The 25,151-nt window shown below is 35.7% G+C and overlaps 1 pseudogene; it reads left to right on the top strand.

The window, feature by feature from the left end:
* LOC129008615 (large ribosomal subunit protein eL42-like) lies at window positions 1–24,711 on the top strand (annotated as a pseudogene).
* Window positions 24,712–25,151: the final 440 nt, after the last annotated feature.

A 25,151-nucleotide genomic window follows, 5' to 3' on the forward strand; every position in this document is an offset into this window, starting at 1 on the left:
ATGAACTTTATCTCCAAAAACTACCACAGGAACATATCAGGAAAGCCCAGAGAATCCAAAGACCCTTTGAAGGCGGTGGATTGCCACTGCAGGCACCCTGGGACAGCCAAGGAACTGTGAGTCAGCTTCTTTCTCTGGTAGGAAGCTTGTAGCCTGGGTCAAGTTCTCAGCCCTGTTCACTGGCTGCCTGGCAATAAACTTGGTGCTGTTGCAGGGGCACAATGAGAGTGAGATCAGCATTTTGGGCTGCATGCTGCACAGTACCTGGGTGAAGCCTGTGGCTGCCAGCTTTCCCCTACATCCTTGGTAACCTGTGTGACACAGCAGAGACAGCCAGAATTCCCCGGGCACATAATTCCATTGGCCTGAGAACCACACCCCCAACCCCAAAAGCAGCTTCAGCAAGTCCTGCCCAGTGAGAGTCTGAGCTCAGACACACTTAACTTTACCCCCACCAGATGGTCCTTCTCTACCCGCCCTGGTAGCTGAAGACAAAGGACATAATTTCTTGGGAGCTCTATGGCCATGCCACTGCCTGAAAAACCTGAATACTTATCCAAAGGTAACTCTAGGGCAAACTTGTATCCTCCCTATACAATCACAGCTGATGCACTCTTGAAAGCATCACCTCCTGGTTCCAGGTCAACCAACACAAAACCAGCACACTTAAAAGAGAGTCCACTTCACTCACCTGCTTCCTCCACAAGAGTAGGTGCCAGTGTCCACAGCTGAGAGATCTGAAGATGGATCACATCACAGTACTCTTTAAAGACACTCCCCAGTAAAAGCCAAGAGCCCAGTAGCTACACTGGGTGGATAGATCCTGTAAAGAGATAATAATCACTGCAGTTCAGCTCTCAGGACTTCCCATCCCTACGGGAAACAGGAGAGTACCACATCACAGGAGCACACTCGTGGGACAAAAGAATCTGAACAGCAGCACTTGAGTCCCAGACCCTCCCTCTGACATAGTCTACTCAAATGAGAAGGAACCTGGAAAACAGTTCTGGTAATATGACAAAACAAGGTTCTTTAACACCCTCAAAATATCACACTAGCTCACCAGCAATGGATCCAAACCAAGACAAAATATCTGAATTGCCAGAAAAAGAATTTAGAGGGTAGATTATAAAACCACTCAAGGAGGCAAAAGAGAAATGTGAAGTCCAACTTAAATAAATAAAATAAAAATAATACAAGATATAAAAGGAAAAATCTCCAGTGAAATAGATAGCATAGATAAAAAAAAATCACAACTTTAGGAAATGAAGGACACACTTAGAAAAATGCAAAATGCACAGGAAAGTCTCAGAAATAAAATGTAACAAGCAGAAGAAAGAACTTAAGAGCTTGAAAACAAGACTTTCTAATTAACCCAATGATATAGTTTGTCTGTGTCCCCACCCAAATCTTCATCTTGAATTGTAACTCCCACAATTCCCAGTGTCATGGGAGGAACCTGGTGGAAGGTGATTTAATTATGTTGGCAGGTCTTTCCTGCATTGTTCTTGTGTTAGTCAATGAGTCTCATGAGATCTGATGATTTTAAAAAGGAAAGTTTCCCTGCACAAGCTCTCTTCTCCTGTCTGCCGCCATGTGAGACATGCCTTCCATCTTCCACTATGATTGTGAGGTCTCCCCAGCCACTCGAAACTGTGAGTCCAATAAATCTCTTTCTTGTGTAAATTGCCCAGTTTGCAGTATGTCTTTATCAGTAGCATGAAAATGGACTAATACAGTAGAGTGTGGCACTGCTGAAAAGATACCCCAAAATGTGGAAGCAACTTTGGAACTGCATAACAAGCAGAGGTTGGAACAGTTAGGAGGACTCAGAAGAAGATGACAGGAAAATGTAGAAAAGTTTAGAAGTCCCTAGAGACTTGTTGAATGGCTTTGACCAAAATGCTGATAATGATATGAATAATAAAATCCAGTCTAAGCTGGTCTCAGATGGAGATGAGGAACTTGTTGGGAACTGGTGCAAAGGTAACTCTTTTTCTGTTTTAGCAAAGAGACTGGTGGCATTTTGCCATGGTCCTAGAGATTTGTGAAACTTTGAACTTGAGAGAGATGATTTAGGGTATCTGACAGAAGAAATTTCTAAGTAGCAATGCATTCTAGAGGTGATTTGGGTGCTGTTAAAAGCATTCAGTTTTAAAAGAGAAACAGAGCATACAAGTTTGGAAAATTTGCAGCCTGACAATGCAATAGAAAAGAAAAATCCCACTTTCTGAGTAGAAATTCAAGCCAGCTACAGAAATTTGCATAAGTAATGAGGAGTCAAAAGTTAATTACAAAGACAATGAAGAAAATGTCTTCAGGGCATGCCAGAGGCCTTTGCGGCAGCCACTCCCATCACAGACCTGGAGGTTTAGGGGGAAAAAATGGTTTTGTGGCCTGGGCCCAGGATCCCTCTGCTGTGTAGAGTGTAGAGACTTTGTTCCCTTCATCCCAGCTGTTCTAGCCTTGACTAAAAAGGGCCAATGTACAGCCTGGGCTGTTTCTTCAGAGGGTGGAAGCTCCATGTTTTAGCAGCTTTCACATGGTGTTGAGCTTGCAGGTACACAGAAGTGAAGAACTGAGGTTTGGAAACCTCTGCCTAGATTTCAGAGGATGTATGGAAATGCCTGGATGCTCAGGAAGAAGTTTGCTGCAGGGGTGGGGCCCTCATGGACAACCTCTGCTAGGGCAGTGTGGAAGAGAAATGTAAGGTTGGAGCCCCTACGCAGAGTCCCTACTGGGGCACTGCCTAGTGGAGGTATGAGAAGAGAGCCACCATCCTCCAGATCCCAGAATGGTAGATCCACTGACGGCTTGCACTATGCACCTGAAAAAACCACAGAAACTCAATACCAGCCCATGAAAGCAGCCAGGAGGAGGGCTACACCCTTTCACAGGGCCAGAGCTGCCTAAGACCATGGGAACCTACCTCATGCATTAGCATGACCTGGGTGTGAGACATGGAGTCACATGAGATCATTTTGGAGCTTTAATATTTGACTGCCCTGTTGGTTTTTGTATTTGCATGGGGACTGTAGCCCCTTTGTTTTGGCGAATTTCTCCCATTTGGAATGGTTGTATTTACCCAATGCCTGTACCACCACTGTATCTAGGAAGTAACTAACTTGCTTTTGATTTTACAGGCTCATAGATGGCAGGGACTTGCCTTGTCTCAGGTGAGACGTTGGGCTGTAGACTTTGAGTTAATGCTGAAATGAATTAAGACTTGGGAGACTGTTGGGAAGGCATGATTGGTTTTGAAATGAGAGGACATGAGATTTGGAAGGGGCCAGTGGTGGAATGATATGGTTTGGCTGTGTCCCCACCCGAATCTCATCTTGAGTTGTAACTCCCACGATTCTCATGTGTTGTGGGAGTAACCCAGTGTTAGGTGATTGAATTACTGGGGTAGATTTTTTGGCACTGTTCTTGTAATAGTGAATGAGTCTCACGAGATCTCATGGTTTTAAAAAGGGGAGTTTCCCTGCACAAACTCTCTTCTCTTGTCTGTCACCATGTGAGACATAGCTTTCATCTTCTACCATGATTGTGAGGCCTCCCCAGCTACACGGAACTGTGAGTGCAATGCACCTCTTTAAAAAAAAAAATGCCCAGTATCAGGTATGTCTATATCAGCAGGGTGAAAATGAACTAATACACCCAATCTGACAAAGGCAGAAAAAAAAAGAATAAAGAAAAATAAACAAAGCCTCCAAGAAGTTTGGGATTATGTTAAATGACCAAACCTATGAATAACTGGTTTTTCAAGGAAGAAGAGAAATCTAAAAGTTTGGAAAACATATTTGAGGGAATAATTGATGAAAACTTCCTCAGCCTTGCTAGAGATCTAGACATTGAAATATCAGAAGTTATAAGAACACCTGGGAAACTGATCACAAAAATTGTCAGGTTATCTAAAGTCAAGACAAAAGGAAAGAATCTTAAAAGCTGTAAGGCCAAAGCATCAGCTAACCTATAAAGGAAAAACTATCAGATTAATAGCAGATTTCTCAGTGGAAATGCTACAGGCTAGAAGTGTTTAGGGTCCTGTCTTTAGCCTCCTAAGACAAACAATTATCAGCCCAAAATTTTGTATTCACTCAAACTAAGGTTCATAATTGAAGGAAAGATACCTTTTTAGGCAAACAAGTGCTGAGAAAATTAACCATTACCAAGCCAGCACTACAAAAATTGCTGAAAGGAGCTCTAAGTCTTGAAAAAAATCCTCAAAACACCCCAAAATAGAATCTCCTTAAAGTATAAATCTCACTGGTCCTATAAAACTATAACACAATGAAAAAAATAAAACAGTGTATTCAGGCAACAAATACCACGATGAATAGATTAGTACTCACGTCTCAATACTAACATTGGAGATAAATGGCCTAAACGCTCCACTTAAAAGATGCAGAATGGCACAGTGAATAAGAAGTCAGTAACCAAGTATCTGGTATCTTCAAGAGACTCACCTGACACATAAGGACTCACATAAACTTAAGGTAAAGATGTGGAAAAAATATTCCATGCAATGGATGCCAAAAGTGAGCAGCAGTATCTATTCTATATAAGCTGAAACAAACTTTAAACTAACAGCAGTTAAAAAATACAAAGAGGGACATTATATAATGATAAAAGGACCAGTCCAACAGGAAAATATCACATTCCTCAATATATATGCACCTAACAGGTGAGCTTTCAAATTTATAGAGCAATTACTACTAGACCTAAGAAATGAGATAGACAGCAACAAAATAATAGTGGGGGACTTCAATACTCCACTGACAGCAGTAGACAGGTCATCAAAACAGAAAGTCAATAAAGAAACAATAGACTTAAACTATACCTTGGAACAAATTGATGTAACAGATATTTACAGAACATTCTACCCAACAATTGCAGAACATACATTCTATCCATCAGCACATGAAACTTTCTCCAAGATAGACCATATGATACGCCATAAACCAAGTCTCAACAAATTTAAGAAAATCCAAATTTTATCAAGTGTCTTCTCCTACTAGAGTAGAATAAAATTGGAAATCAATTCTAAAAGGAACCCTCAAAACCATGCAAATACATGGAAATTAAATAGCCTGTTCCTGAATGATCCTTGGTCAACAATGAAATCAAGATGGAAGTGAAAAATTCTTTTAAGTGAATGATAATAATGACACAACCAGCGAAATAAGAACAAACCAAACCCAAAACAGCAGAAGTAATAAAAAGTAATTGAGATTAGAGCAGAACTAAATTAAATTGAAAGGAATAAATACAAAAGATAAATTAAACAAAGAGCTGGTTCTTTGAAAAGATAAATATAATTAGTAGAATATCAGTGAGATTAACCAAGAAAAGAAGAGAGTAGATCCAAATAAGCTCAATTAGAAACAAAATGAGAGATATTACTACCGATACCACAGAAATACAGGACATTGTTCAAGGCTACCATGAACACCTTTATATGTGCATAAACTAGAAAACCTAGAGGAGATGCATAAATTCCTGAAAACACACAACCCTCCTAGATTAAACCAGGAAGAACCAGAAACTCTGAACAGACCAATAACAAACAGCAAGATCGAAATGGTAATTAAAATGTTACCAAGAATAAAAGTACAGTATCAGATGGATTCACAGTTGAATTCTATCAGACATTCAAAGAAGAATTGATACCAATCTTATTGACACTATTCCACAAGAGAGAGAAAGAAGAAATCCTCCCTATATCATTCTATGAAGCCAGTATCAGCCTAATACCCAAACCAGGAAAGGCCATAACAACAACAAAAACATGAAGGACCAATATCCCTGACGAACATAGATGCAAACATTCTCAACAAAATATGAGGTAACAGAATCCAACAGCATATCAAAAAGATAATCTGCAATTATTAAGTGGGTTTCATAACAGGGATGTAGGGATGGTTTAACATTCACAAGTCAATAAATGGGATACACCATATAAATAGAATTTTTAAAAAATTCACATGATCATCTCAATAGACACGGAAAAAGCATTTGACAAAATCCAGCAGGTCTTTATGATTAAAACCCTCAACCAAATTGGCATACAAAGGACATACTTTAATGTAATAAAAGCCGTCTATGACAAAGCCACAGCCAACATTATACTAAATGGGGAAAATTTGAAAGCAGTTCCCCTGATAAATGGAACAAGGCAAGGATGCACACTTTTACCACTTCTGTGCAATCAGTACTGGAAGTCCTAGCCAGAGCAATCAGACAAGACAAATAAATAAAGGGCTTCCAAATTGGTAAAGAGGAAGTCAAGCTGTTGCTTTTTGCTTATGACATAATTATATATGTAGAAAACCCTAAAGACTCATCCAAAAGGACCTTAGGAGGATGAAAGGTAAATAAATACAGCAAAGTTTAAGGATACAATAATTAACGTACACCAACTAGTAGCTCTGCTATACACCAACAGAGACCAAGCTGAGAATCAAATCAAGAACACAATACCTTTTATAATAACTGCAAAACAAATACTTAGAAATATACTTAACGAAGGAGATGAAAGACCGCAACAAGGGAAACTACACAACACTGCTGAAAGAAATCATAGACAACACAAACAAATGAAAACATTGATGGGTAGAATCAATATTGTGAAAATGACCACACTGCCAAAAGCAATCTACAAATTCAATGCAATGCCCATCAAAATACCACCATCATTCTTCAGAGAACATAAAAAAAAATCCCAAAATGCATATGGAACCAAAAAAGAACCTGCATAACCAATGCAAGACTAAGAAAAAAGAACAAATTTGGAGGCATCACATTACCCGACTTCAAACTATATTATAATATCATAGTCAGCATGGTACTGGTATAAAAATAGGCATATACATCAATGCAACAGAATAGAGAACCTAGAAATAAAGCTAAATACTTACAGTCAACTGATCTTCATCAAAGCAAACAAAAACAAAGAGTAGGGAAAGGATACTCTATTCAACAATTGGTGCTGGGATAATTGGAAAGCTACATTTAGAAGAATGAAACTGGATACTCATCTATCACCTTACACAAAAATCAACTCAGGATGAATCAAAGACTTAAATCTAAGATCTGAAACCATAAAAATTCTAGAAGATAACATTGTGAAAACCCTTTTAGACATTGGCTTAGGCAAAGGCTTCATGAGCAAGTACCCAAAAGCAAATGCAAAAAAACAGGTAAATAGGTGTGACTGAATTAAACTAAAAAGCTTCTGCACAACAAAAGAAATAATAAGAATTTATAACCCCCAGAGTGGGAGAAATTCTTCACAATCTATACATCTGACCAAGGACTAACCTCTACAGTCTACAAGGAACTCAAACTAATCAGCAAGAAAAAAAGCAAACAATCCCTTTAAAAAGTGGGCTAAGGACATGAATAGACAATTCTCAAAAGAGGATACACAAATGGCCAACAAACGTATGAAAAAGTACTCAAAATTACTAATTATCAGGGAAATGCAAGTCAAAACCAAAATGTGATACCATCTCACTTCTGCAAGAATGGCCATTAAAAAAAAATCCCAAAATAGTAGATGTTGGCGTGGATGTGGTGAAAATGGAACAGTTTTATACTGTTTGTGAGAAGATAAACTAGTACGACCACTATGGAAAACAGTATGGAGATTCCTTAAAGAACTAAAAGTAGATCTGCCATTTGATCCAGCATCCCCACTCATGGGTATCTACCCAGAGGATAAGAAGTCATTATACGAAAAGGGTGCTTGCACATGAATGTTTCTAGCAGCACAATTAGCAATCACAAATATACGGAACCAGCCCAAATGCCCATCAATGAATGAGTGTATATGAAAATGTGATACACACACACGCACACACCATGGAATACTACTCAGTCATAAAAATTAATGAAAGAATGGCATTCACAGCAACTTGGATGGAACTGAACACCACTATTCTAAGTGAAGAAATGGAGAATCAAACATTGTGTGTTCTCACTTATAAGAGGGAGCTAAGGTATGAAGACACAAAGGCATAAGAACGCTACAATGGACTTTGGGGACTTGGGGAAAGGGTGGGAGGGGGCTGAGGGATGAAAGAAGCCATTGGATAAAGTGTACACTGCTTGGGTGAGGGGTGCACCAAAATCTCATAAATTACCACTAAAGAATTTATTCATGTAACCAAATACCACCTGTTCCCCAAACTCTATTGAAATAAAAAATTTAAAAAAATTTAAAATTCTGTAAACACTTAGCTTTCCAAGTGCTCTTTGAACTATTAGTAACATATTAATCTTCATTTTTAAATTGATAATGAATAAAATCTTTGATATGTATACATTTGATATTTGGATGGAATTATGATTTTGCCATTTGACAATTAGACTTTAATGGTCTGATATCTCTTTTCTCATGATTAAGGCTCAAGTTTCTTCTTCTTACCACCTCCAAGAGATGTCCCTAGATGTCTGTAATCATTACAAATACAAGTCAAATTCAAAACCTTTAGTTTTTAAGAGAAAATAAAATCAAAGTTTATTATGATTTACAAGAGCATAGAAAAAACTGAAAACAGTAAATTCCAAAAAATATCTTTGCTACAAAGATCATATCACAGACATTCTGCATGGAGGCTGACTAGATGACTATCAGAATGATTACATTCCAATCATTCTAAAAATAATCATCTAATAATTGACCATTACTATTTTCAATATTATCATACATTCAGGTAGGAAGAGGATATAAGTTGCCCATATGGAGACTTGGTGACACATTCTGGCATACTGTTTGCTACATAAAAGACAGAGTACAGGAATGAGGAAAAAAGCAAATTTGCTTTAATATTAGCTGAAAAAATAAAAAAAAAATACTGCCATTACTGGGGAGTGAATAGACCTTCTTTTTAAGAAGCTTGTGATTCCACTGCTTTTTACTTGGAGCAAGACAAATTGGGAATAACAAGGCAGACTTCATATAAAGGAAAAATACCAAAAAATACTGATTACATAGGCAGTATTTTATATATATTATATATAATTTATATATACTACATATTATATATAAATATATATAGTATATATAATATATACATGATATATAATACTATATATACACACTATATGTACTATATACTATATATACACTATCTATACTATATATTATATATACTATATATACACTATCTATACTATATATTATATATACTATATATACACTATCTATACTATATATTATATATACTATATATACACTATCTATACTATATATTATATATACTATATATACACTATCTATACTATATATTATATATACTATATACTATATATACTATATATACTATATACTATATATTGTATATACTATATATACTATATATTATATATACTGTATATACTGTATATACTATATATACTATATATACTATATATACTATATAGTATATATACTATATATTATATATACTATATATACACTATCTATACTATATATTATATATACTATATATACACTATCTATACTATATATTATATATACTATATATACACTATATATACTATATATTATATATACTATATATACACACTATATATACTATATATTATATATACTATATATACACACTATATATACTATATATTATATATACTATATATAAACACTATATATACTATATATTATATATACTATATATACACTATATATACAATATATTATATATACATTTATATATACTATATATACACTATATATAGTGTATATATAGAGTGTGTGTGTGTATATATATATATAGTGTATATATATATGGCTGGTACCTTAAAATTGAGTGTGCAGTGGTTTATTGTGGGTATATAATTAAAAAGCAGCTTCCTAGGATTTAGCTGAAGAACACATTTTGTGGTAAATCTAGTATGTGACACAAAAATCCATATTTGTATTGCAAACCTCTGATTAATCAGATGCAGATGTCATAGCTAACACCTCTATACTAGGGTATCACCTAAATTATTTATGTGGGTAGCATGAATAATATAGTAACGTGAAATATATCTAATATGTCTCTATGTCAATATCTATCTATTTATATAAGTGTCTATTTACTGACCTATCTTTATTTCAAATCCTTGCATCATTCTCATTAGGATAATTTATAGTTCTTAAGTAGCCAGACTATTTAATTTTGTCCATTTTATTAATACTTCTGTCTGGTGATTTGGAAGGAAAGAATAAATTGTCAACACTCATGTTCTGAAAATGTTAAATATCTATCTCAAAAACCCACAGCTTGTCTGAACACTCCTTCATGCAACAAAAATTTACTCTCTATTTTGCTGGCATGTAACCTTAAGTTTTTAACTACATCAGTTTGTTATTAAACTAGATGTATCTGACATGAAACAAACAAAAAAAACATCTAAAGAAGAGTTGGTGTGGGCACTCACGTATACACAAACATCGTTAAATACATTGGAATATAAATGTCAAAATAGACCATTAATTACATTAAAAAAAATTATTCTCAATTGTACCCAGAAAATTGGTATTAAAAAGAGCACTGCTCCTAAGTAAAATTATGCAGTGTATTAAACTATGTATTTAAATTAACAAGATGTTAAACTAAATCTAAAACCAAGCTATCAGACACGTCTTCTAATTTTATCCCTTAAGAGCTGTGCTTAGAAGTTTACAATGCATTTTTACCTTTGTTATCCCATTTTGTCCTCATAGCAATCCTGTGAGGTAAGGAGGGCAAGTGTCTTTCTCCTTGGTTGATAGGCAAGGCTCATTCATTTCAGGAAGACTGAATACTCTCCTTAGTTCACAAGCATAATTAGCCTACAAAGGGCAGAGCCAGGGCTTAAACAGAAAACATTTTTAGCCAATTTCAGTGTAATTCTCACTACAGGGCTATGACAAAGAAGGAAGGAGGCCAGTGAGAAAGTGAATTTTTCATTTATTAATTCCATCATTTTTTGTTAAGCCCCTACTTTGTGCCAAATTTTGGATATGCAGTCATGAAAATCAGAGATAAAATTTCTACTTTAAAGGAGATGATATTTTAGATAGCCACAGGTCAGTATGGAATAATATCAAGAAGTAATAAATGTTAGGAAAACAAATAAAGAAATGGAGATAAATGATAGAATTGGGGCATCTGAGTGGAGATGATATTTTAGATCAGATAATCAGTATACACTTCTGTGATAAGGTGGTATTTGAGAAAAGCCCAACAAGAAGTGAGAAATTTGATATTGAAGGCATTGCAACCCCAGATTAGCAGTCTAAAGAGGAATAGAAAGACCCTGAGAGGAGGTATTTGGGAGTGTCAGACATAGAGACAAGCTGCTGAGTGAGACTTTGGTAGAGTAGTAGGAGATAAGGCCAAGAAACGCACAATAGGGACTGGGTGCCATGGCTCACACCTGTAATCACAGCACTTTGGGAGGGTGAGGCTGGCGGGTCACTTGAGGTCAGGAATTCGAGACCAACCCGGACAACATGGAGAAACCCCATCTCTACTAAAAATACAAAAATTAGCTGGGTGTGGTGGTGCGTGCCTGTAATCTCGGCTACTGGGGAGGCTGCGGCAGCAGAATAGCTTGAGCCTGGGAGGCAGAGGTTGCAGTGAGCTGAGATCTTGCCACTGCACTCCAGCCTGGGCAACAAAGGGACCATGATGAGAATATTGTATCAAATTAGAAGCCATAAGAACATTTTAGGGGAGAGGTTCCACGATCTATGTTTTAAATGAGCTGTTATGGCCTTTTTGTGGTGTACAGACTATAGGTGCAAGGGTGAAATACAGTGACACTTTATGAGGCAAGTATAATAGTTGTAGAAGTTTAAAAAGGTTTTATTTTTATATTTTGATAGATTTTGTGAGGTCTAGGTCTTTCCTGAGTCATTCAGTTTTACAGAGACATGTCTTATTTCTTTAAAAGAAATTTTAATATAGATTAGAAAATTTTCTATTCTCAAGCCATCCTGTAAAAAGTGAAAGGATAAGAAATACAATAGCCTACTAGGTTTTGAAAGTTTGATACTGGAATAAAGAAAGATTGAAAAGTAAGTGCTCATTTCTCCAATAAGAGTAAAATTGCATTTGGAAAAATATATGAGAGCTAGTACAATTGTTTCTATCATAAAATTTGAAATATGGTTCTCTTGATTGTTTCATTGGTGTTTTAAAGATCTCTTGCTTTTCCATAAAATGCCAAATAAAGCCTATAATTTTAAAATTTTATACCTATATCTAATTAAAAAAACCTTTTCCATTTCTCTTTGCAATTATGTGTTAATGAATACAGAATAAAATAAAAAGGAATAATAAATATTATAACTGCTAACTTTAAAAGTTTACATTAAAACAGTAAGTATAATCAGTAACAATTCCTATCTTTTTACCAGTATTTCAAAAATGAGAAGGAAAGAATGTCTTAACTCTCAAAACACAGGGAGAAAAATCACTATGTTATCATTATATGTATTTTTTAATGCCTTGTTTTCTATAATACATATACGAAATGTGGAAAATTTTACCACAAGCAACACCCTTCTGTCAATCAGTGTTTGGGAAACACAGACTTAACCTTTTTCTCATTTATAAGTTGAGCTAAATGACACTTATTCTTAATGTTGATACCACAGTAAAATGTGATGACATGTGCAACACAACTCAGGAAGTAAATACAGTTGCTCAACAATGATATTAATAATTTCTCATCTCTTTATAGGTAACATAGTATAATACAAAGAGGTGTGTTAGGCCATTTCAGGTTAGAAATCCTTTAACATTTGCTGTGTAGATTGGAAAAAGTTGTGTCATCTCATTGGAAATATAATTCCTCAACTGTAAAGCAAACAAAATATTATTCACTTAAAAGGGTGTTAGAAGGCTTAAACAAACAAAAAACATGTGTTGTTTCCTTATATGAAGAGTTTTGCACATGGTAGGTGCTTAATTAAGTTTAGTTTTTTTCCTCCTACCCCTCCCCAGCATCTCTTCTCTTCCATGAAAATTTCTTTTATAATAGTTAATGTATATAAGAGAAATGGTGACATTTGTTGTATTTTTTACAATCCCTGATGCCAGCATACTGATTGCTGTCTTCACGTTATCTTAACATTATCGAAGTATTTGCTATCGTTTTTCCTCTGAGCTCGTGGTGGTTCATCTCTTTCTCTCTCTCTCATTTTATATGATTCACAGCAAGAAAAAAATGTCTTCACTCAAGTACCTTGCCCTCTTGGATACTTTAGAAGGTGCATTTTCTTATTTTTTAAAATGTATTTATAACTATGTTTTAATTTCAGAACAAATCATTTTGTTTTTTTTAATAAAAAAGATGAAGTGGTTATTCAATTTGTTATCACAAAGCCATCTGAATTTGCTTCAATTCTCTCTGTCCATTGCTCTTATCTTGTTTTTGTATTTATTGCTTTGTTCTACATTATAAAAGAGACCAGTTTAATTTCTTATGCCACCTCTCAAACATATTTAAATACCTCAAGATAGTTAAGTCAGATGTATAATTAAGCAACCAGTAGTTCTAGTACACAGAAAATATATATAACAAGGAAAAACAAAATGAAATTAAAAAATCCAGCCACTCCAATCCCCCCATCTCATTTAATTAAGAGATGAGAAATGTTGAAGACCAGAAACAAACATCCTATTTAGAATATTCCAAAGGGACATAACCATAATCAAGAACCAGCTTGCTTAGAAATACATTTGCATTTTGAGCAAGTTTTTCTTCAATATTAGCACTTGTACCAAATGGAATTTTCACATTAAAATGATTTAATTCAGTGTTACTATTCAGAAAAAGCCAGAAATTGGCAATAAATAGAGAAAAAGATAAAAATTCACAAGATGGAATACTACACGCTTACCCAAACAATGACTAAACCCAGTTGTAGAACTGTATGAGTGTTATACGCAGAGACAGTACAAGCCATGTGGATTCTGATATAAATCAACTGCTAGGCCGCGTGCATTGGCTCATGCCTGTAATCCTAGCACTTTGGGAGGCCAAGGCAGGTGGATTGTCTGAGCGCAAGAGTTTGAGACCAGCCTGGGCAACACGGTGAAACCCCATCTCTAGCAAAATACAAAAGAAATTAGCTGGATGTGGTGGCAGGCGCCTGTAATCCCAGGTACTCAGGAGGCTGAGGCATGAGAATTGCTTGAACATGGGAGGTGGAGGTTGCAGTGAGCCGAGATCCCGCCACTGCATTCAGGTAAACATAGGCAAATTGGATTCCTCTTTGAATAGTAATTCCTCATCTCAAGTGAAAGAGTTAACTGTATTACAATCTACAATGCCATCTAACTTGAAAATTGTGTAATTATGGTCAACAAATATTACTGAATATATGTTACAAGCAAATATTTTGGTAGGTGGTAAAATTAATACAATATGGGCATGCTAACTGATGATGAATTGCTAACCATCTAATGCAAAAAGAGAAGTCTTAAAAAGTAACTAAGTAAATCCTATACAAGTAACCACATACGCTGTGACACTGGCTCTAGTACTGCTATAAAGGAAATTCTCCAGAGACACAAAGAAGGCAGCCATCATGAGTATGGTGGTGGGGTTTAGGGTGTGAGCATTCACAGAGTTATGGATTAAATATAGCTTTGTACTGTATTTGTACATAGTTGTTTTGGCCATCTTCTGACTATACATTTTAATGTGGTTTATATTTCCCATTTTATTTCCTCAAATTAATAAATTAACCCTAATTACCAATACAAAAATAAAATTAGAGTAATATTATGACATACTCTAAATTCAGGTATTATATGACAGATACCCAGTGAGAAAACAGCCAATTGATTCAAAGACCTTGGAAGTTACACATTCAGTTTTATAATATCTGGAGGTAAGCCTGCTTATTGAAAAATGCCATTTATAAGAATGCTGTATATGAAGCCAACTTGTTCAGATGGTATGATGAAATGTTGTCCAAGTAACAATGGTATGTGGTCTCTGTCCAGCTCACCAAGGCATGAATAGCCTACAGTTTTTTAAAATTTATTTTTTAACAAAATGTCTGTTAACGGTTAATTCAAGCCTGCAAATATCACACAACAAACATGGAAAATAACAAGCAAGGATTTCACAAATCTTTGCCAAAGTTCAGTTCTAACTTGAAAAGGCTGGCAGACATTTCTCATCTGTAAGACTTTCTACACATTTTTTCCTCCCATTGTCCCTAGACAATGCCATTCTGTTGAATAAACTCCCCTTAGTCAAGGACAGGCAAGCAAGTGCAACAACAGAAAACTGAGTAGGGCTCCCTGTGCTAAGCAAAGCAAAAGGCATTGTTGCTTTTCATTTCCTCAGTGCATTACGACAAATTAAATGGTTTTTACCTCTATGAGTTCGAAACATTGCAAAACTCATTTAAATAGAGTACTGAATCTTAATCCTTAAATTAAAATAAAATGCATAATTTGTTTAATTGTAGATATGCTATAAAACAATATCAGGCACATTTACAAGCTGGAGGAAATGAGATGGGAAAAGGTATATGTATTTTTTTCTCTCGTTTGACTTCAATGTTGTCATTTAAGCAAAACTGCTGAGAATACCAAGTCATTCTAAAATAATTTAAACATATTTTGAACTGAAAATTTAATATATCTCTAAGGTCTTGATGAGCCATTTCAAATTTTCTACATCTATTAAAACGAATCAAAGGACCAATGCTAATTCTTATATTCCTTGAAGAGGGTACAGGGAGCCTGAGAACCTGGGAAGGTATCTATGAATAAACGTGATCCCTGACAGCAACCTAGGGACTGTGTCCTTGGTTCACAAATCTTTGACATTAACATTTCAGACTACAATTTTTATGAGAAATATTTAATAACTGTGATGCATATAATCATTGTTATGATCTTGAAAGACATCAGTGTCAGTTTCTTAAAGTATGAACATAAAACTTTAATAGAAGAATAATCGAAGTTTATTTCTTAAGATGTTTTAGATTCCTGTGTCTTACTCGAGGCCTGCCCACATCCTAAAAGGAATGAATGGAATCTGCATATACGGTTTTAAAAAATATGTTGTGGAATTTTAAAGTACCAAAAAGTTTGAGAACCGTTCTTTTGTATTCTATAGATGGAGATAAATTTAGAATATCAAAGCTACTTGCTAAGATAACACAATTAGGAATTAGCAAAAGCAGGAGTAAAATTTATGTCTTCTTGAGTACCAGGCCAAGTGTTCTCCCCACATAAATCCATCTCAGGTGTGAGTAATTGGTCTGGTGACTCGCTTTCTTCTTTATCCACTGAGAACTCAGGTATGCTTCTCTCACAGGAGAAAGTACCCAGTGTAGTCACCTACCCACGAATAGGGTTGTTTTGTTTATTTATTTTTTTCTGGTCAAGGATATTTTTCTCATATTGAAACTTCGTAAATACATTTATTAATTGACTTGTGTAAATTGAAGGTGATCAGGACAGTTGAACATCTTGAGGAAAAACACCCATGATAGTTGTAATTTGAAATGGGGACCAGATGCGTCCTGTACTTCCACTCAGAATCAAAAGCAACCATTTTTTCACTAAGTGATCAGGTGTGTTTCTACTGCTGTTCATTGAGTTTCTGATGGTTATAGAATCCTAGAGTTGAACAGGTTTCTCTAACATCACATTGTTGTCACCCTCTTCACCAGCATTTCAGTGCCTGAAAACATCCGATTCAGTTGCTTTTTATTATTTGGTAATACATTCTCTTATTACAGCCCCTCCAAATACTACCCCCCTCAAAAAATAACATAAAATATAAGCAAAAATAGAAAAAATATTCACAAAAGCACCCACTCAAAACAATAATACGAGATCTTTTTTTCCTCCCAATCTCGTTTTTCCACTATACTTTGATTCCATTGAGTATTTTTGTAGCTTAACCACTGTGAGTTAGCACTGAGCAAGTGGAAATGCAAGAAAATTTCCATTTATTCACTAACTGTTTCTCTCTGCCTGTAATCTCTGTGGTCCCTATTACTTTGTCATGAATACAGCTTTGGTTTCCTTGCCTTGTAGAAAAATGCAAACTCTGCTTTGTGATTAAGGCAGGGAATTAGTAACGAGGCTCCGGAGACAGACTCCCATGTTCAGCTCCCAGCAGAGTTTTCTAATACGAGGCTTTAGGCACATTTCTTAATCTCTTTATGTATCTATTTTCTCACAGGACGTACTGGGGTTGTTGTGAGGCACAGAAGAGACAGTTTGTGTAAAACAAAATGCTGAACAGAATAATGCCTCAGTATGTGAGGGTTATAGTGTTATTAGGACTGTTATGATTGCAGTTAATATCACACTTGTGACCTTGAGCATATTGCTTAAGGAAACTTTGAAGTTGAGTTTCCTTGTATCTTCGAAAAATAAAGTGGGATTTCTTTTATGGTTGTCTGATGATAAAAGGAAATTAAATATGATATCCAGCAATATACCTGGGAAAGAACAGACACTTAAGTGCTGCATTTGCCCATGTTCCAGATGCCTGGTGGTTCCTCTTACCCTATTATGCTTTTTATTCACGTAAGAGCCAATCTGAACATGCTGCTCTGTTGTACTCAATACAAAACAAGAAGGCCATCTATGACCCTGCCCAGGAGATACCATCTTCCTCCTGAACTTAATTTTGTTTCTTAAAGCATTAGGTAAGTGATAAATGATTCTCTTGATAAGGTTATACAAGATTTGTATCTCATAACAGCTTTTTTTTCTTTTTTTCTTTTTTTTTTTTTTTTTTGAGGTGGAGTCTTGCTCTGTTGCCCAGGCTGGAGTGCAGTGGCACAATCTCAGCTCAATGAAACCTTCGCTTCCCGGGTTCAAGCGATTCTCCTGCCTCAGCCTCCCAAGTAGCTGGAATTACAGGCACCTGCCACCACACCTGGCTAATTTTTGGGTTTTTAGTAGAGATAGGGTTTTGCCGTATTAACCAGGCTGGTCTCGAAATCCTGACCTCAAGGGATCTGCCCGCCTCAGCCTCCCAAAGTACTGGGATTACAGGCATGAGCCACTCTGCCCAGCCTCATACCAGCTTTTTGATGAGTCTCACAACCTGAGAATAGAGCATACCTTATATACATATAGTTACATAACAATTAAAAGAGCTAAGATCAGTCCATCTACCCACTATCAAAACTCATATTACAGTCTATCATCTCCACCTATATACCCACCATTTAGGAGGCTTATTAGAACTTTAACCTCATTAAAATGCAAATATATCAGAGTAGGGTAATGCAGAATACTTATTCAATATTATGCTAGAAAAGATGTGTTTAAAATCTCAAACAGTGAATCTGAGATTTTCATCGATAAACCCTTTGAATCTAAATGACCCAGCATGTGTAATAGTGGGGAGGCATTGCTAAAATGAGGGTTTCTGAGAATTACATTTTTTTCACTTAGAATTTCCTGAGAAATTGTCAGGGTAGTCTTCATTTATAAAACCCTTTCAGGTAGTTCTTATGCTCATTTACATTTAAGAACAATTGATTATGATTTTCTAACCTTACCTGCGCATCTGCTCTCTTGGATAACTTTAAAAAAATACTATGCCCTGACTCTAATAACAACGATTCTCATTTAGTTGTTCCTGAATTGTTTCTGGATCAGTATATTGTAAAAATCCTCCTGGGCGATACCACCTTACAGTCAAATAGAGATAAAGACTGCTGACCCCAGCTTTGCAAGGAGATTCAACATAATCCCTACTGATAGCTTCCTTCTTATTCACAGCTCATTTCATTCAGTTTCATTGCTCATTTTGTCCCTTAAGCATATTTGCTTTTGTAAGCTCTGAATATTGAACATTTTCTATGTTAGAAGGTATAGATTCTTGGAAGTAGAAACAGAAGAGACAGCAATTTCCTGGGGAATGGTTAGAAAGAGAACCTCTACATGGTGTGTTAGTGAAATGACTCAGAATGGAATTGTGGAACCTGGTGATGGGAAAGGAGACAAGACAGACAGAGAGAAAGAGAGAGAGAGAGACAGAGAGAGAGAGAGAAAGACATCTGAAGGAAAAAGAAAGTGAATGAATTGGGGAGAATACTGCAATTTGGAGCAGGATTACTCTTTAAACCTAAAACAGAAACTGAAAATCCTTTAAGATAGACATAGCCGACATCAAATCCCTTCTAAGGTGTCACAGTTAGCAGTCTTACAGTCTTACACATTTTTTGGAAGTTTAAGAAAAGTAGGATAAAACACAAACACATCTTCCTTAAATATTACCAGCTACATAATTTGTGGGGCCAAGTGCAAACCTAACATATGAGGATCCCTTGTATAAAGAGCTGAGAAATTGTGCTGTTAAAGGTGCTACATAGAAAATTGTTCCTTCTCAATTTGGTATGGTGGTTTTTGTTGTTGTTTTTCTTGTTTTGTTTTGATGCTTTTATATTAAATTGTTAAATGTAGAGATAATTATAGATTCACATGCAGGTATAAGAAATAATACAGAGATCTCATGTATGCTTTAACCAATATGCCTCAATGGTAACAACTTGGAAAACTATAGTATACTATCACAGCAAGGCTATGAAATTGACACAAAGTATAGAACATTGCCATCATCGTAAGAATTCCTCACCTTGGCCTTTTAGGGCTGTATGCACTTGTTTTTTTTTTTTTTTTTCCCAAACTTACCCTTCCTAGTACTTAATGCCTGGCAACCACTAATCACTACCTCATTGCTAAAATCTTATTTTATGAAGGTTATATAAGTGGAAACAGATGTAGCCTTTTGAGATTGACCTTCCTTTTTTTCTATTTAACGTAATTCTTTCAATGTCCATTCAAGTTGTGTATCAGTAGTTCATTCCTACTTAGAGCTGACTGGTATTCCATGGTATGAATGTGCCATGGTTTGTTTAACCATTTATCCATTGAAGGACATCTGGGCTGTTTCCAGTTTTTGGCAATTATAAATAAAATTGCTGTGACCATTCATGGACAGGATTTTGTACAAGTATATGTTTTTATTTCTCTGAGATAAATGCTGAAGAGTGTGACTGATTAGTCACATGGAAATTGCAGGTATAGGTGTTTAAGAAACTACCAAATATTTTTCCAAAGTGGTTTTCATCTTACACTACCACCAACATTACATGTGTGTTTAAATTTCTTCATATCCTTGCCAGTATTTGGTATTGGCCTTATGTTTCTTTTTTAATTGTTATCTTAGCTACTGTGATAAGTATGCAATCATATCTCTTTATAGTTTTAATTTGCATTTCATAGACGGCTAAAGGTGTTTAACACCTTTTCATGTGCTTGTTAGCCATCTCTATATTCCTCAAAAGATCTGTTCTTGCCTTTTGCCCATTTTCAAATGGATGGTTTGGATGGTTTGGGTCTTTACAGTTGAGTTTTGAGTGGTCTGTATTTTATATAGCAGTATTCACTGAAATATGTGGCTTGCAAATATTTTCTGTCAGACTTTAGCTTGTCTTCTCATCCACTCTTAATAGGGTTTTTCAGAGAATAAAAGTTTTAAATTTTGATGAAGTTCAATTTATCAATTTTTTGTTTTATGGATTGTGTTTTTGTGTCAAGCATATGAACTCTCCATAATATATATCCCAAAGATATTGTTCAGATTCTTGTTTTAAATAATTTTTTTATTGAACAGTGGATATTTTGGCTATATGATATGGACTTACAGTTCCATGTAGCTGGGGAGGCCTCACAATTATGGTGGAAGGCAAGGAGAAGCAAGTCATGTCTTATATGGATGGTAGCAGGCAAAGAGAGGAGAGGCTGTGCAGGGAAACTCCCCTTTAGAAACTCATCAGATCTCCTGATACTTATATACTATCATAAGAATAGCATGGGAAAGACCTGCCCCCATGATTCAAGTACCTCTTATCAGGTCTTTCCCACAAGAGGTGAAAATTCAAAGTTGCTTCCACATTTTCAGGTATCTTTTCACCAGTGCTCCACTCTACTGGTACCAATTTACTGTATTTGTCCATTTTCATGCTGCTGATAAAGACATATCCAAAATTGGGCAATTTACAAAAGAAAATTGGACTTACAGTTCACTTGGCTGAGGAGGCCTCACAATCATGGAGGAAGGCAAGGAGGAGCAAGTCATGTCTTACATGGATGGAGGTGGGTAAAGAGAGGAGAGCTCTCTTATAAACCCATCAATGGGCTTATAAAGGGGAGCTTTATAATTCCATCAGATCTCATGAGACTTACTCACTTTCACAAGAATAACACAGGAAAGTTACCCATGATTCAGTTACCTCCCACTGGGTCCCTCCCACAACACGTGGGAATTCAAGATGACATTTGGGTGGGGACACAACTAAACAATATCAACTAAGAACCCAAAAACAAATGCAAAACAACAACAACAACAAACAAACAAAGATAAATAGATGGGACTTAATTAAACTAAAAAGCTACAGAGCAAAAGAAATAATCAGCAGAGTAAACAGATAACCCATATAGTGGGAGACAATTTTCACAATCTGTACCTCCGACAAAGGACTAATGTCCAGAATCTACAAGGAACTCAAACAAATCAGCAAGAAAAAAAAATAATCCATCAAAAGTGGGCTAAGAACATGAATACACAGTTCTGAAAAGAAGATATACAGACGGCCAACAAACATGAAAAAATGCTGAATATCACTAATGATCAGGGAAATGCAAATCAAAACCACAATGTGATACCATCTTGCTCTTGCAAAACCGGACATAATCAAATGATCAAAAATAATAATTGTTGATATGGTGAAAAGGGAGCACTTCTACACTGTTGGTAGGGATGTAAACTAGTACAACCACTGTGGAAAACAGTGTGGAGATTACTTAAAGAACTAAAAGTAGATCTACCATTTGATCCAGCAATCCCACTACTAGATATTTACCCAGAGGAAAAGAAGTCATTATACAAAAAAGATAACTTGCTCATGCATGTTTATAGCAGCATAATTAGCAATTGCAAAAATATGGAACCAGCCCAAGTGCCCATCAATCAACAAGTGGGTAAAGATAGCATGGTATATGTATACCATGGAATACTACTCAGCCATAAAAAGGAATGGAATAATGGCATTTGCAGCAACCTGGATGGAACTGGAGACTATTATTCTAAGTGAAGTAACTCAGGAATGGAAAACCAAACATCATGTTCTCACTCATATTTGGGAGCTAAGCTATGAGAACACAAGGCATAAGATTGATATAATGGATTTTGGGGACTCGGGGAAAGGGTGCTGGGGAGTGAGGGACAAAAGACTACACATTGGGTACAGTGTACACTGCTTGGGTGATGGGTGCACCAAAATCTCAGAAATCACCACTAAAGTACTTATTCATGTAACCAAACACCACCTGTTTCCCAAAACACTATTGAAATAAATAATAATAAAAATAATAATGTACTCTAAAAAGGAACTAAACTTTTCTACCTCACTTATTTTCTCTTTTTAGCATTTCCTATCTTTCACAGTGCTCTTGCTTTTCGTCTTTTTTGTATCTTTTCTCTAAATATATACAAAATTAAATTGGAAATTTAAATTTCTTTTGCCTTGCAAGTGAATTTCTTTAATGTTTTGGAACTATAACTTTAGTTTAACAAAACCACCAATCCAGGGTACTGAGATAGTATTGTTGGAGGATACAAAGATAGGTAAGGTTTGTCTTTGTGCTCAGTATATACTTTCTAATTATTTAGATAAATCACTACCCTACAACGGAGACTCTGATTGTAAAATGTTTGTAAGCAGTGTTGTATTTAGACTGAAATAATAGGTAACAAATTTATTTGTAATAATAAGAAAAGACACCAACAAAATCAATATCTTTGATATGATTATTTAAGGAGTGGTGGACTTTGGAATTATTATGGAAAACATTGAAGAAGGGCATTTCAGATAAAGGAAACAGCATGAACAAAAACATAAGTAAAGTGATCCAGGAACAAGTCAGCCAGTTTGACTGGCTTTAGTATAGGGTAGAATAGTCATGGAATATGATGCTACAAGGGTTAGCAAGGAATTCAAAGACTGAACTTCACAGCATGTAGTTAAGTGAAAAATTCATGAGGAGCCCTCGGATTTTCCAAGATATGGGTATGACTTGATTTGAGCTCTTGTTAACATGATGTGGCAGCAGTGGGTGGGCAGAGCACTAAGTCTTTTTAGGGCAATGAAACTATTCTCTATGATACTGTAATGATGGATACATGTTACATCATTACATATTTGTGGAAACCCATGGAATACATAACACTAAGAATGAACTCTAATATAAACCATAAACTTCGGGTGATAATGATGTGTTAATATTGATTCATCGATGCCAAAATATGTATTACTACCACAGTGCTGAGGCATGTTGATAGTAGAAGAGGTTGTGAGTGTGTGGGGGCAGAAGATAAATGGAAACTCTGTGTACTTTCCGTTCAGTTTTACTATGAACCTAAAACTGGTCTGAAAACAGGGGCTATTAAACAAACCAATAATAGAACAGATCAGGGTAACAAAGGAATGCACTGAATTATCAATGGAAATAAAATCTACAGAAAATAGGCATAATGTTCAAAAAAAGGTTAGAAACTACATGATTTGGAGAATTGAGTAGAAATAGAGAATGCATGATAAATGAAAAAAAATTAGAAAGAGAAGGATGGTGTTAGTTTAGATAAAGAAAGTTTAAAACTTTGGGATGCCTAGATACGATGTACTATGAATGTGCTATAAAAACCAAAACCTTAGCAAGAGTCAAGAGTAGTCTTTTAGTTAAGTAGCTAAAATCTAATGAATGTCCAACACTTTTCCATAGTTTCTCAACTACAGGTGATTCCAGAGAACAAATGCTCTTTCCTGATGCAAGGCTTTCAGAAGCATTGTTCTGCCTACCTTTCTCTTCTCTTTTTAGCGAATACATTTTTATTCATTCTTCAAAGTTAAGCTAAAATTTTACTTCAAAGAATGATTCCCTGGCTATGGCTACTATACGTATTTGGTGAGTCTCCAATATTACCCTTTGATTATAACATGGTATTTTCCCTTTGTAACACTGCTCATAATTGAAATGTAAAATTTAAAAAATACTATGCTTTTATTTAGTTCATGAAATCTATGCAGTTTGGGCAGTATATATCTTACTGACTGCTTTATCAGTACTACTTGACACACTGAAATATCCATAGGAAGTAATTGCTATGTTTGTTCCTACAAAACTTATGTTGAAATTTGATCTCCAATGTGACAGCATTCAGGAGGTGGAGCCTAATAGAAAGTGTTTTGACCTTTTCCTGTTAGGCGAGAGCTGCGTGAGGCGAGGGTCTCAGATGGCTTTTCTCGTTTTCATCATACAGACAGAACAGCTCTGATGCAAAGGTGGTCAATGTACCTAAAACCCAAATAACCTTCTTGTGGTTGATGCTTGCGGCAAGCATCAACCTCACAAAGTGACATAGTATAAGAAGGGCAAGGATTCTTTGTATGCCCAGGGAAAGAGGCGCTATGATCAGAAGCAGAGTGGCTATGGTAGGCAGACAAAGCCAATTTTCCAGAAGAAGGCTAAGACCACAAAGAAGATTGTGCTAAGGCTGGAATGTGTTGAGTCTAACTGCAGATCCAAGAGGATGCTAACCATTAAGAGATACAAGCATTTTAAACTGGGAGGAGATAAGAAGAGAAAGGGACAAGTGATCCAGTTCTAAACTTTGGGATGTTTTTCTTTCAATTTTGAAGAGAAAATGTTGAAGCCATAGAAAAATTACCTGTAGGAAAATAAATAAATTGATATTCTTATGCAAAAAAAAAGTGTTTTGATTGTGGGAAAAAATTATTGATAGATTAATGTTCTTCTATGGAATAAGCTCTTTGTTTCCTGGGAATGGATTAGTTCTCTTCAGAGTGTGTTGTTAAAAAATGTATGGTTTTCTTAGTTCTATCTCACTTGCTTTCTCTTTTTCCATGTCATCTCTTAGCACAACTCTGCTTCCTTTCTGCTTTTCACCATGACTAGAAGCAAGGTGAGGCCCCCACCAGATGGAATTGCCCAATCTTGGACTTTTCAGCTACCAGAATCATGAGCCAAATAAACCTTGTTTCTTTATAAGTTACACAGCTTCAAGTATCCTCTTATAGCAACATAAAA

The sequence above is a fragment of the Pongo pygmaeus genome, chromosome 9, assembly GCF_028885625.2.
Source record: "Pongo pygmaeus isolate AG05252 chromosome 9, NHGRI_mPonPyg2-v2.0_pri, whole genome shotgun sequence".
NCBI lineage: Eukaryota > Metazoa > Chordata > Mammalia > Primates > Hominidae > Pongo > Pongo pygmaeus.